General features: G+C 42.3%; 1 long non-coding RNA gene across 1 annotated transcript; it reads right to left on the bottom strand.

Moving 5' to 3' along the window:
* Positions 1-10,513: 10,513 nt before the first annotated feature.
* On the bottom strand, positions 10,514-12,655 carry LOC104803149. The gene is made up of 2 exons (XR_770143.1): positions 12,620-12,655; positions 10,514-11,355 (listed from the first exon to the last, which is right to left on the bottom strand). It is a non-coding gene; the product is annotated as an uncharacterized LOC104803149 (long non-coding RNA).

Here is a 12,655-nt window from a genome sequence, read left to right as displayed (position 1 = left end):
CGCTCTTCCTCTGGTGACAGAGCTCATTGTCAAGCCAATATGGTATCTAAGGTCAATTCATACTCTATCTATACAGTCTATGTAACCGAACGTTTTTTATGTTCGTACATTTGAGTTTTTGTATATATACACTAGCAGAGCCATTGCAATTGATAAGGAGAAATAGAATGAAGCCGAGAAGAAGTATACCGTTCAAGAGAAAGAGATGACGACCATCATCCATTGTCTCCGAACATGGAGGCACTACCTTCTCGGATCAACGTTCGTGATCAAGACGGACAATGTGGCGACGAGTTATTTTCAAACACAGAAAAAACTCAGCCCCAAGCAAGCTCGGTGGCAAGATTTCCTCGCGGAGTTCGACTATACCCTAGAGTACAAGCCGGGCAAAGCAAACGTGGTCGCTGACGCACTCTCCCACAAGACCGAGTTGGCCACACTCACGGGAAATGAGCCTAGGACCGATTTTACAGATCGGATCCGACAGGCCATGACCCAAGATCCCGCGGCCAACCACCTCCTCCAACTTGTCCGACAACATCAAACCCGTTAGTTTTGGGAAAGAGATGGTATTGTTTATTCTCGTGGACGCAGGATTTATGTACCAAAGAGCGAGGAGCTTAGACGGGAGATTCTCAAAGAGTCCCATGACTCCAAGTGGGCCAGACACCCCGGAGAAAAGCGGACACTAGCCTTAGTAACCGAGAATTACTATTGGCTGAAGATGAAGAAGGACATTGAAGCCTATGTTGAGACGTGTCTTGTGGCCAACAAGACAAGATTGAGCAAAGACCTCCGGCGGGACTTCTCAAGCCTCTCCTCATTGCGGACCACCCTGAAAAATCGGTATCTATGGATTTCATTACCAAGTTACCTAACTCTAACGGTTTTGGAGCTATCTTTGTAGTTGTGGACATGTTTAATAAGTATGGGACATTCATCACGGTCTCTAGCAAATGCCCTGCCGACGAAGTAACCCAAGCCTTCTTCAAACATATGGTCAAATATTGAGGATTGCCTCGGTCCATCATTAGCGATCGAGACGGACGGTTCACCAGCAAGTTTTGGACAGAATTGTTCAAGCTTATGGGCACGCAACTTCGGTTTTCCACAGCCTTCCACCCGAAAACTGATGGACAAACCGAGAGGATCAACTCACTCTTGGAGCTCTACCTTCGACACTACGTCTCAACCCACCAAGAGGGTTGGTCCCGACACCTCGACATGGTGCAATTCTCCCACAATCTCCACAAGATCCAGTCGACCAGCAAGTCACCGTTCGAGATAGTGATGGGACGAAAACCTACAACTCCAAGTGGTCTCTCCCTCACCTATGATGGTCTGAGCCCCACAGCTCATACATTTGCACGTGAGTGGCAAGAGGAGACCGACCAAACATGGATTTGGTTGCACAAGGCCGCCGCACGCATGAAGAAATGGGCGGACAAGAAGAGAATGTTGTGTTTCCTGGGATCTCTAGAGCGAATCTTATTCCTAAGAGATCGATTCTAGGGTTTGCCCAGCAGATGTAAAATAAAAATTATATGAAATCCTAGAACCATGCATGTATGAATCGTAGAAACGTTAGAACGCTTACCTATATCGATCCGGAGCCTGTATCAATCGAAGAGTTGGTCCGATCACGAAAGGGAGGAAGATTACCTCGCCCTCTACACGTATCCACACCTCGGGATGGATTCCAACGATTGGAACTTGTCTGCTAGGACCCGAATCAGCTATTTGGTATGATGCTTCGAGAAAACGAGACTTGGAAACTCTTGGATCTTTTGGATCTCACCAAAAGCTGTCAAAAGTCTGCACCAGACGGCTGCAAAAGTCTCTCTCGTCATTAGGGTTTTAATCTCTTTATAAGGTGATTTAACCCTAATTTCGGTCTAATTTTCGAAAAACCTGAAAGCTGGAACGGACGGTCCAGAAATGCGGTCGTCCCCATCCATTATGGAAGTGTACCAAGTGGGAGAGAGTGGTGGACCATCCGTTCCAGACCTTCTGGAACGGACGGACTGCGTTCTGGACCGTCAAGTCTGGTTCTGGCGGACCGTCGGGTCTAGCCCTTTCGGTCTGTCCGTTCCAGCCCCTTCCGTCTCGGTTTTTCGGTCGTTTTCTCGTGCGTTTTGTCCTTCCCTGCGTGTGTGACCCTGTGGGCTCATTCAATATAGCAGTATAATCCGAAATCTCTATTTCGGATATACAAGTCATAGGCGGTCTCTAGCAAGACACTATGAATACCTACCTATCTCGAATAGAGTTTGTTCGTGATCTTACGAACGCAGTGATGATTCCGGCTGATGATCCTTTTGTATCGCGATATCATATGTCGAACATAAGGCATGGACAAACCACCTTATCTGATTCGACTGCTTTCTCGTTCACTGAGTTCGACTGTCTGAAATAGACGACGTTCGTCTATAGTGCGGCCACACATTTCTATAGTCTCGCTCACACGAGGGTCCCAACAATATCTCTCTCTTTTACGAGAGGTACAAATCCCGTCTTGACTATCTACAATCCAGCACATGATTTGTTTCATACCTGATACACGCATTTATAGTCCTCATGTTATGCAGGACGTTGAACGTATTCAAAGCACGCAACTTCTCATGTTGGATTCCGTAGATATCTCAGGTCTTAGGATCCAATCATGGAACTGCCATATGAGATTGAAGTCATGACGCTAGTCCATGTGACAATCTCATGCGGGACAATCTCATGCGGGTCAATCCCATATTCCGTTCTCCAACAAATACCTATGACTGTGATCGTATCCAATATCTATGATCATCTCTATGATCATCAATCACACATCATACTAGTCTTATTATGTCGTTATTCCCATAACGACATAAGACTAGGGAGTTTAGTATCATTCATAATGATACATGGATTTCATAACTATCAAATGTATCTAAATAAAGCTCGCAAAAACAGTACATCATAGAGTACTAAACCAACAATCTCCCATTTGCTCTAATCATGGACTGCTAAACATCTAATGCCTATATCCCTAACATGACCCTCATGCTTCGACGGAGAGAGAGGCTTCATCAACGGATCGACAATGTTGTCATCGGTCGACACTCTGCAAATGTGCACGTCTCCTCTGTCTATGATCTCCCTGATAAGGTAAAATCGTCTGAGTATGTGTTTGGATCGTTGATGGGATCTGGGTTCTTTCGCTTGTGCGATCGCTCCATTGTTGTCACAATAAAGAGCAATGGAGCTATCAACACTAGGAATGACACCCAAATCGCCAACAAACTTCCTGATCCAAACAGCTTCCTTTGCTGCGTCCGACACTGCAATATACTCAGCTTCTGTAGTAGAATCTTCAACGGTCGCTTGCTTAGAACTCTTCCAGCTAACAGTGCCTCCGTTCAAGCAGAAAACATAGCCAGACTACGATCTGTAGTCATCCGGGTCTGACTGGATACTAGCATCAGTGTAACCCTTTGCAGTAAGCTCGTCTTCTGACCCACCGTATACCAAGAACACATCCTTAGTTCTTCTCAAGTACTTCAGGATGTTCTTGACGGCGATCCAATGTGACTCACCTGAATCTGACTGGTATCTACTCGTAATGCTCAATGCGTAGGATACATCTGGTCGAGTACAAAGCATGACATACATGATCGATCCAATTGCCGAAGCATATGGAATCCGATCCATGCGTTCTCGCTCATCAGGTGTCGTAGGACACTAACTCTTGCAGAGAACTGTGCCACTGCTCATCGGTAAGGTTCCTTTCTTGGAATCTTGCATCTTGAACCGTTTCAAGACCTTATCGATGTAAGTACTCTGACACAATCCTAGAAGCCGCCTTGATCTATCTCTATAGATCTTTATGCCTAAAATGTAGGCCGCTTCTCCCAGATCCTTCATAGAAAACTGCGTTCCTAGCCATGACTTAACATCTTGCAAGGTAGGAACGTCATTCTCTATAAGGAGAATGTCATCCATGTATAGCACTAGAAATACTACTGTGCTCCCACTGACCTTATTGTAAACACACGACTCGTCTTCGTTGTGTGAGAAACCAAACCTTTTGATTGTCTCATCAAAGCGAAGGTTCCAGCTTCTCGAAGCCTGCTTCAGTCCATAAATGGACCTCTGAAGCTTGCACACCATCCCCGAGTTCCTTGGATCGACAAAACCTTCGGGTTGTGTCATGTACACATCCTCGGTCAAGTTCCCATTAAGGAATGCGGTCTTGACATCCATTTTCCATATCTCATAGTTGTAATATGCGGCTATGGCAAGTAGGATCCTGATGGACTTCACTTCAGCATAACTACAGGCGAAAAGGTCTCATCATAGTTAATACTATGAATCTGACGGAATCATTTCGCCACAAGTTGTGCCTTATACGTGTTCACGTTGCCATCCATGTCGGTCTTCTTCTTGAAAATTCACTTGCATCCGATGGGTTTTATCCCTTCAGATGCATCGATCAACCAGAGTCCATACTTGGTTGTCTGACATGGATTGCATCTCGGACTTCATAGCCTCGCACCATTTCTCGGAATCGGGACTCGCCATAGCCTCTGGGTATGTGGTAGGTTCGTCATGTTCTATTAACATGAGTTCCTCATTCCCAGTCACGAGAAATCCATATCTCACAGGCTCTTGGGGAATCCTGCCTAATCTCAAAGGTTCACTCGTCGAAGGTTGAGTCACAACCGGCTGTTAAACAGGTTGAACGACTTCAACTTGTTCACTCGGCTCAACGTCTACTTGTTGCTCTTGAACTTCCTCAAGTTCGATCCTACTCCCACTGATTCTTTTGGAGATGAACTCTCGCTCCATAAAAGTCGCAATCCTGGCAATGAACACCTTGTTCTCTGTCGGAATGTAGAAGTAGTAACCCTTAGTTTCCTTAGGGTAGCCTACAAATAAACACATATCAGATTTGGAGGATAACTTATCAGTCATCTGACGCTTCACGTAAGCATCGCAACCCCAAATTCTGACAAACGATAATACGGGACGCTTCCCCGTCCTTATCTTATATGGTGTCATTTCAGCCGACTTCGTTGGACTCCTCTAAAGCATAGCCCCAAAAGGACTTCAGAAGATCTGTCTGACTCATCATCGACCGAACCATGTCTAACAGTGTTCGGTTCCTCCGTTCAGACACGTCGTTCCACTGTGGCATTCCAGGAGGAGTTAATTGTGATATAATACCACAATCAACCAGATAGCCAGAGAACTCTTGGCTCATATACTCGCCACCACGATCTGATCAAAGTGTCTTGATCGTCTTTAATACCACAATCAACCAGATAGCCAGAGAACTCTTGGCTCATATACTCGCCACCACGATCTGATCAAAGTGTCTTGATCGTCTTGCCAAGCTGGTTCTGTACTTCGTTTCTGAAAGCCTTGAACATTTCAAGTGTTTCAGACTTATGTCTCATCAAATAGACATAACCGTATTGACTGAAATCATCAGTGAATGTAACGAAATACAGATAACCTCCTCTAGCTGGACAACTGATTGGTCCGCATACATCACTATGTATCAGGTCCAATAACTCTGTCGCTCTCTATCCTTTCCTCTTGAAAGGATGCTTCGTCATCTTGCCCATCAAACAAGACTCGCAAGATTCAAGAGACTCAAAGTCAAATGAATCCATAAGACCTTCAGAAGTAAGCTTCTGTATGCGCTTCTCGTTTATATGGCCTAAACGACAATGGAGAGGAATGTCGGGTTTAACTCGTTCGGCTTAAACCGTTTAGTTGTTGGTTGTAATGCTCTACGATGATCCGTGATATGACATTTTGACTATGTATTGATTCATTGGTTTTTGAATGCATTACTTTTCCCGTGATATGATTGGCATGTTTGTTATATTTCGGTAGATATCCTTGAATCATTGCAGATGATTCTAAAATCCCTGGTCAGTTGTCATTGTGGGAACAATGATGATTTAAGGCCAGCATGATGTGTGATTGATGATGATGATCATATGCATTGGATGCAAATCACAATCATGGGTTCTCGTTTGGAACGAGTTACTGGATGACCCGCATGAGATTGTCACATGGACATGAGTCATGACTTGAATCTCATACAGCGGTTTGTTCTTGGATCCTCAGACCTGAGATGTCTAGAGTATCTTATATGAGGAGTGGCGTTCCTTGACTGCGTCAAACGTCGTCTTTAACCGGATGATCATAACGACGTTGTTCAGATACGTTCACGAATCATATGCAGATAGTAGACATGCAATATGGGACTTGTCACCTCCTTAACAGGAGAGATGTCGCTGGGCCCCTCGTGGAAATCAGACTGTGAAAATGCATGGCCACGCTATAGATGAATGTACATCTATTTTATCAGTCGATTTGCCTAGACGAGTAAGCGGTTGAACTTGAAGGGTGGCTCATACCATGCCCTTGTTCAACATACAACATCGTGAGACAAAGGATCAGAACTCGAACTATTGCTGGCTTTTTAGATCACCTCTAACTCTATTCTAGGTGGGTGGTCATGGCGTCTTGCTAGAGGCTAACCATGACTTGTGGTTCGGGAAAGGGTTTCCGAAACCACTACCACTTCGAATGGGCCTACAGAGTCACACACCATTAGGGATGGATCACACGTGAAGAAAACGACGTGAGAAAGGAACCACATAACGAGCTGGAAGGGTTCCAGACGGCCAGACCGTCCGGTTCAGGCCTGGACCGGACGGTCCAGCCATGTCAGTCCGTCCGTTCCGCTGAAGAATGGACCGACCGTTCCGCGAGCACCAGACCGTCCGGTCCACACCTGGACCGGACGGTCCAGGCGTACAGACCGTCCGTTCTGCGCATAGTTACGGATCGTCCGTTCTGCATAGAAGGTCAGACCGTTGATCACTTGCGTGAAGAGTCTTAAATTTGTAACCCGAAACACAACTAATCCGCAAGTATACGGATGTCGTAGTACCGGGGTCGAACACAAGGACTTAAGCGGTTAAGCTAGGAATCGACTAAAACTAGGAAAATGGTAAAAATAAAGTTGGAGATTGTTTTTGTGGTTTTGAAAGTTGCAAGAAAATTAAATGAGAGAAAGTAAAATCAAAGACAATCACAATTCAAGAAGGGAAAATCAAATGGCCAAGGGTTATGGATTTCGGGGTTCACCAACATGCGAGATGTGCTAAATATTGAGAATCTATTTCATACTTCCTTTGAAATTGGGGATTCCAAGATAAAGATCGGGATTTGCTCTCTCAAGCTAAATGCCCGCTACCCAAGAGGACATTCCATCTACTTTCGTAACTTGGAATGGAATCTTGAATGCATTGAACTCACTTGTCAAAATCCTAGGTTGGATTGAACCGAATTTCTTCGCTTTCAATCACAACCCTATTGAATGAACGCATCAAGGAGTCAAGGTGTCATGTCTCCATGGAAACCAAGACTCTAAAATCAACTCAAGGGATTTTTATCCCAAGAGAGCATTAAAATCCATTCATCAATCCAAAGCATTCATTCTCATTCAATGGCAATCCATCTACTCATGAATCCTAAGTCTCCAAAGAGATTCAATCAAAGAGGGATATAGAAAATAAGCATAGAAATCACTCATTGAATGAAATGAAGGTCTAATCAAAGTATAAATATAAACTCATCAAGTGGGTTCACACATCCTCACATGAGGATTCACCCTCAACCCATAACTATCTAACTACTCACAACCCATGTTCAAAAGCAAAGCAAAACAAGGGTAAAGTGCATAAATCATATAGAGAGAGTAGAGAGATGCTCAAGAAATCTTCAATCTTCAATGGAGTTTCCTCCTTCTTCTTTCTCCTCCAAGAGCTCTCCTTTTCTCTCCCCAAGGTCTCTATTTTCGGCCCCCAATCAAACTTAGGGTGTGTTTTGCCGCTTCTCCTCTCAAAACTAGGGCAATTTTCCGAAACGGCGCGTCTTTGGCGTAATCTGTTTCAAGTAGTCCGTTCGGTCTAGTGTAGGCAGTCCGAACGGACTAGGCTGTGCAAGTTTGTGCTGTCTGGCGTAGTCAGTCCGAACCATCTGATTAGGCAGTCCGAACGGACTGAGTTATGCAGTCCGTTCGGACTGGAATCTGCCGAGAAGTCTGGGATTGGCTGAGCTGGTCCATTCGGGCTTTGGAATGCAGTCTGAACGGACTACAGTTACAGTCCGTTCGGACTGATTCCTCAGTTCGAACGAACTACTCTCTCTGGCAGTTTTGGTTCCGGTTTGTGTAGTCCGTCGGGTCTGTCTAACCGGTCCGTCTGTTCCAGACCTGAATCTGAGGGATTATGCTTCTGTCTTCTCCGTTTCGTCCCGAAAACCCTTGATGTCCCCTCGGGTTCCTGCAATGGTCAAAACCTAGTCCCAGAGACCTAAGAATGACTCTAAAAATGCCTAAGAGTGTGTGGAAACCATTTAAAAACCAAAGGCATATTCGTATAAAATCCAGATAAAATCCGAGCCATCAAATCCCCCCAAACTTAAATCCTTGCTCGTCCTCGAGCAAATAAAATCAATGAAACACAAAGCCTGAGTGGGGTGGTAAGTTGGAGATCGGTCTTTGGCGAATTTCAAGATCTAGCCACATATCTACTACTTAGCTCATGGGAGTAGAATCGAATCTAGACTATTCTAGCTATCCTCTCTTGTCAACTACACTTTCCTAAGTATGGGGTTTCTATGTCATCCAAAGTCTACCATAAGAGTAATCAATACCTCCAAGCACTCTCCTAAACCTTTTTACCGTTTTTCTCCTTAAGATATGTCGTCTCTTCATTTATTCTATTCATTTTTTCTTTTCTTTTATTTTCTTCCTCTTTTTTGTTTCTTTTCTTCTTTCTTTCAATAGGTTAAGCCTTAGAAGGGTATTATCCCGAGTTTCTAGGACGTTGAAGTTGACAAGTGTCTTCGCTTTCGCTTTTCTCTAATGATCATGACACTTATCCCACAACTTAGACCCGAACCGTCGAATTTCGACGCACTCATGTCATCGAATGATTTTCATTGACGATATAGTGACAGCGGAGTGTTGGGATATGTACTTTCTTCACTCATTCCTACAATGTTCTTTCCAAGAGACTATATCTATCCTATGGGAGAGACTTCAGAAACGGTTTTTAGGGAGACATCTAACCTGGGTTCGGTGGATCCTACTCTTTGGCACACCTAAGGACAACAATATACCCCACAACCTAGAATCGCAAGCATCAAAGAGAGGGTTCGCTATTCACCTATCATCGACAATCTACTCGAACACTTAGAGGTCTAAGTCCAAATCGCCAAGCAATTTCTAAGCAACTATCACCATCATCCTATCATCGATAAATCTCAACTCAAAACGGTTTATGCAATGCATATGCTCCGATATGATCTAGACCTATATGTGACAAAGGCAATGCAAGACTAAGTGATGTCTATATGTTCAAATGCAAGCAATGTAAGTGTGGAATGCATCTACAGTGAGATAGAAATGATGATTTTTTTTATGCAAGTAAATGTATGAAATGCATCCTAGAAGGGACTTGAACCGGTGTTAGATGCTCACCCCCCAGACTTGAACGAGACACCGTCCGCGGTGTCACTCGAATCCGAAGGGATGGAAGATGTGGAATATGAAAGAATTTGAGCTAAGTGGAGGAGGGTTAATGTGTAACCTTGGTGTCTAAGGTTGAAATATGCCTCCTTGCATTCCACTTTCGATGTATTCCACATTGTGTGTTGTCTTTTGTTCCAAGTCGGGATTCAACCTTAGATAAGAGATTAAAACAAACAAAGATCAAGTGAATCCGATAACAGTTAACCGTACAAGACAACATAGCAAAATAACAACGCACGTCATAGGTCCCATAATGCTGAAAGAGAAAGGAATAGAATGGTCCTGATACATCTGCGCGAGACTTTACTGGGCTCCATCCTCGGTGTCCATGTGGTCAGTGTCTCCCGGTGGTTGATGTGTGCTAAGTAGTGTGCGTAGTTTGATCAAGCTTTAATATTTATAAGTCACTTAAGCACACACAACCGCAAGTGCACGGTTATATCGATGGTACTTAAGGTTCGTCCCAAGGGAATGGAATTTTGTTTCTAACAATATTTCTAAAAATCTAGTGAACTAAATCAAGATTCAAACTTTTGATTATCAAAGAGGATGGGAAAAACAAAGTTGGATTCAATATCAAAAGACGTTATGGGAATCGGTATGAACTTAATTCGATGAACAAGCACTAAGAATATGATTATGTGATTTATATGCATTCATGGTGGAACTTTAAACTCTAATCCAAGATCATCTTTCTCTCAAAAGATCAAATCTTCTTACTTAGATACTTCAAATTTTCTCATTTCTCAATGATGAAATATAAGTTCTAAGAGCATTACAAGTTCATGTTTAATCAATGTTCCTAGAGAATTCAAGATCATTTCTCAATGAATCATGACTTCTAGATGATAATCTTGTTCATAACATGCTTGGATTTCTCAATTCAAAACATGTTTATAGAATCATGATCAAGAATTAATTCAAGAACAAGCATTAAGACTCAAGATTTCAACACCATGAGCATATGAACACAATATCATCAATCAAGCACAAGCTTATTCATCAAACCAAATTCAACCTATCCCATAACAAGAGAACTACTCTAGAGCCATGAAATGATCAAGAGACATCATCAAATGATAAAAAAAACATAAAGATAGAGAGAAGAGAAAGAGAAAGCTTCTCTAGATCTTCAAGGCTTGTTCTTCATGCTCCAAGCCTCCAAATCTTCTTCTACTCTTTGTTTTTGTGTTTCTTGTTGTTGTGTGATCAATGAGAGCAGATTAAGGGTCTATTTATAGGAGTTTCTGAAGGGCAAAAGTAGATGAAATGATGAAATTCGTAGTGGCATGTTAGGTGAGTTGTCTCCATGATGTAAGCCATGATGTCAGCAACCAGAATTTTGCTCAGATTGTAACTGCTCGATGAAGGGCCAAATCTCCACCAAAAATTACGATCTTGGTGTCTATGGAAAGCTCTTGATGTCTAGTTTACTGTGAAACAAACGGCGAAGCAATCCGAGCTCCCAATCGAAAGTTATGGAGGAGATAGTACACCCTTCTCATTTTGCTTTTCTGGATCCGAAGCGTGACTTGCAACTTTCGGCCACGATTCATGCTTTCTCTTTTCGATCGCAACTTTTCCAGATCATAACTACAATGAGTTGATGATCTTTTAAAATTGGAATCACGTCATTTGGACTTCAGATAAGAAAGTTATAGTCAAATTCGTCCAAACTGTCAAAACTGCCCATGAAACCGAGTTTGCTCCATTTTTGTTCCATTTTTGCCAAATGTTTCCAAAATAATTTTTGTCACCTACAAAATATGAAACACACCAAAAACAAACCAAAATATTCCTAATCTAAATATGAAAGCATGAGAATAACATGATAATTATATGCAAGTTAATACGACAAGATTCGTGCGATCAAATTCCCCCAGACTTAGTGTTTTGCTCGTCCTCGGACAAATGGCATGAATGCATAATGAGAAAAATTTGACCAATGACTGAAAAGACTTTGATACGCTTAAATATCATATTCACCATGGGAAAATCAGTTGACTACAATTCGATTTCCATACCTTTATAGGATTTCGACCTTTTCCAAAGGAATTGTATCACATTAGAAAATCAAGACAAGATAAATTATGATCTTACCAAGCGGACTTCCAAACTTTATAGCCTGCTGTTCTAGGGAATATTTTGGTCCAAGACGGTTTGGTGTATGCCAAGTGTTTATTTTGAAGATGGCTGAATCGGGAAGATATGTGGAATGGAATGAAGAAAAAAAATTTTTCCATTCGGTGTGCCAAGAATATATAAAATCTCTTTTTTTTTCTCTTTTTTTTTTTGTTATTTTTTTCATTTTTCAGTTTTCTCTTTTTTTTTTTTTCAGAACTTGGCTTTTCTTTTCCTTTTTCCATTTGTATATGTAAGCAAATAATATGAGGTCTATAAGGAAAAATCATGTTTTTGGGAATGAACCGAGTTTTACCTTTCGCAACGTGATGATTGTCGCCACCCCCGCACTGCTCGCTCGGTTGCCTACTCGTCCTCAAGAATGAGAGTGGAATAAAAAGGTGCGAGCAACGAGTAGGTCTTGGGGGCCTCATATTCCCTTGAATGAGGAACAGTTCTTAAAAGAAGTGCTAATACTTGGTTCGATATCTTGTCTTTGAAATCTAATGCAATTTATTTCCGATAATCAAGACCAAAAATCCAATGAAGGTTAGTCATCGATTCGATTTAACCGACAATTTACCCAATCGTCTAAAACATGTAAAGACTGGCTTATATGAAGTTTAAGTTCAAAATCATTTGAGTCATATTTGTTAATTCCCAAACATATGCAGAAACGAGAGAAAAAATAAATATTCCTAGTTTTTTTTTTCAACAAGACATATGTATGCAATGCAAAACATGAGACACAATAAAACCAATAGCGATCATTAGAGCGTCCCCCAGACTTGAATTATGCATCGTCCCGATGTTAAATACTCGTCCGAAAAAAACATAACCATGGAATTCACAAGAGTTTAGGGTTCAAAATATACCTCGTGATATCGCACTGTACCTTACCGTATGTGGTAGACCAGGTTATATAATGATCGCATG

This window comes from Tarenaya hassleriana, unplaced genomic scaffold (genome assembly GCF_000463585.1).
Source record: "Tarenaya hassleriana unplaced genomic scaffold, ASM46358v1 Cleome80, whole genome shotgun sequence".
Classification (NCBI taxonomy): Eukaryota; Viridiplantae; Streptophyta; class Magnoliopsida; order Brassicales; family Cleomaceae; genus Tarenaya; species Tarenaya hassleriana.
Note: the sequence above shows the minus strand (reverse complement) of the source record. Positions and strands in the feature narration are given on the sequence as shown.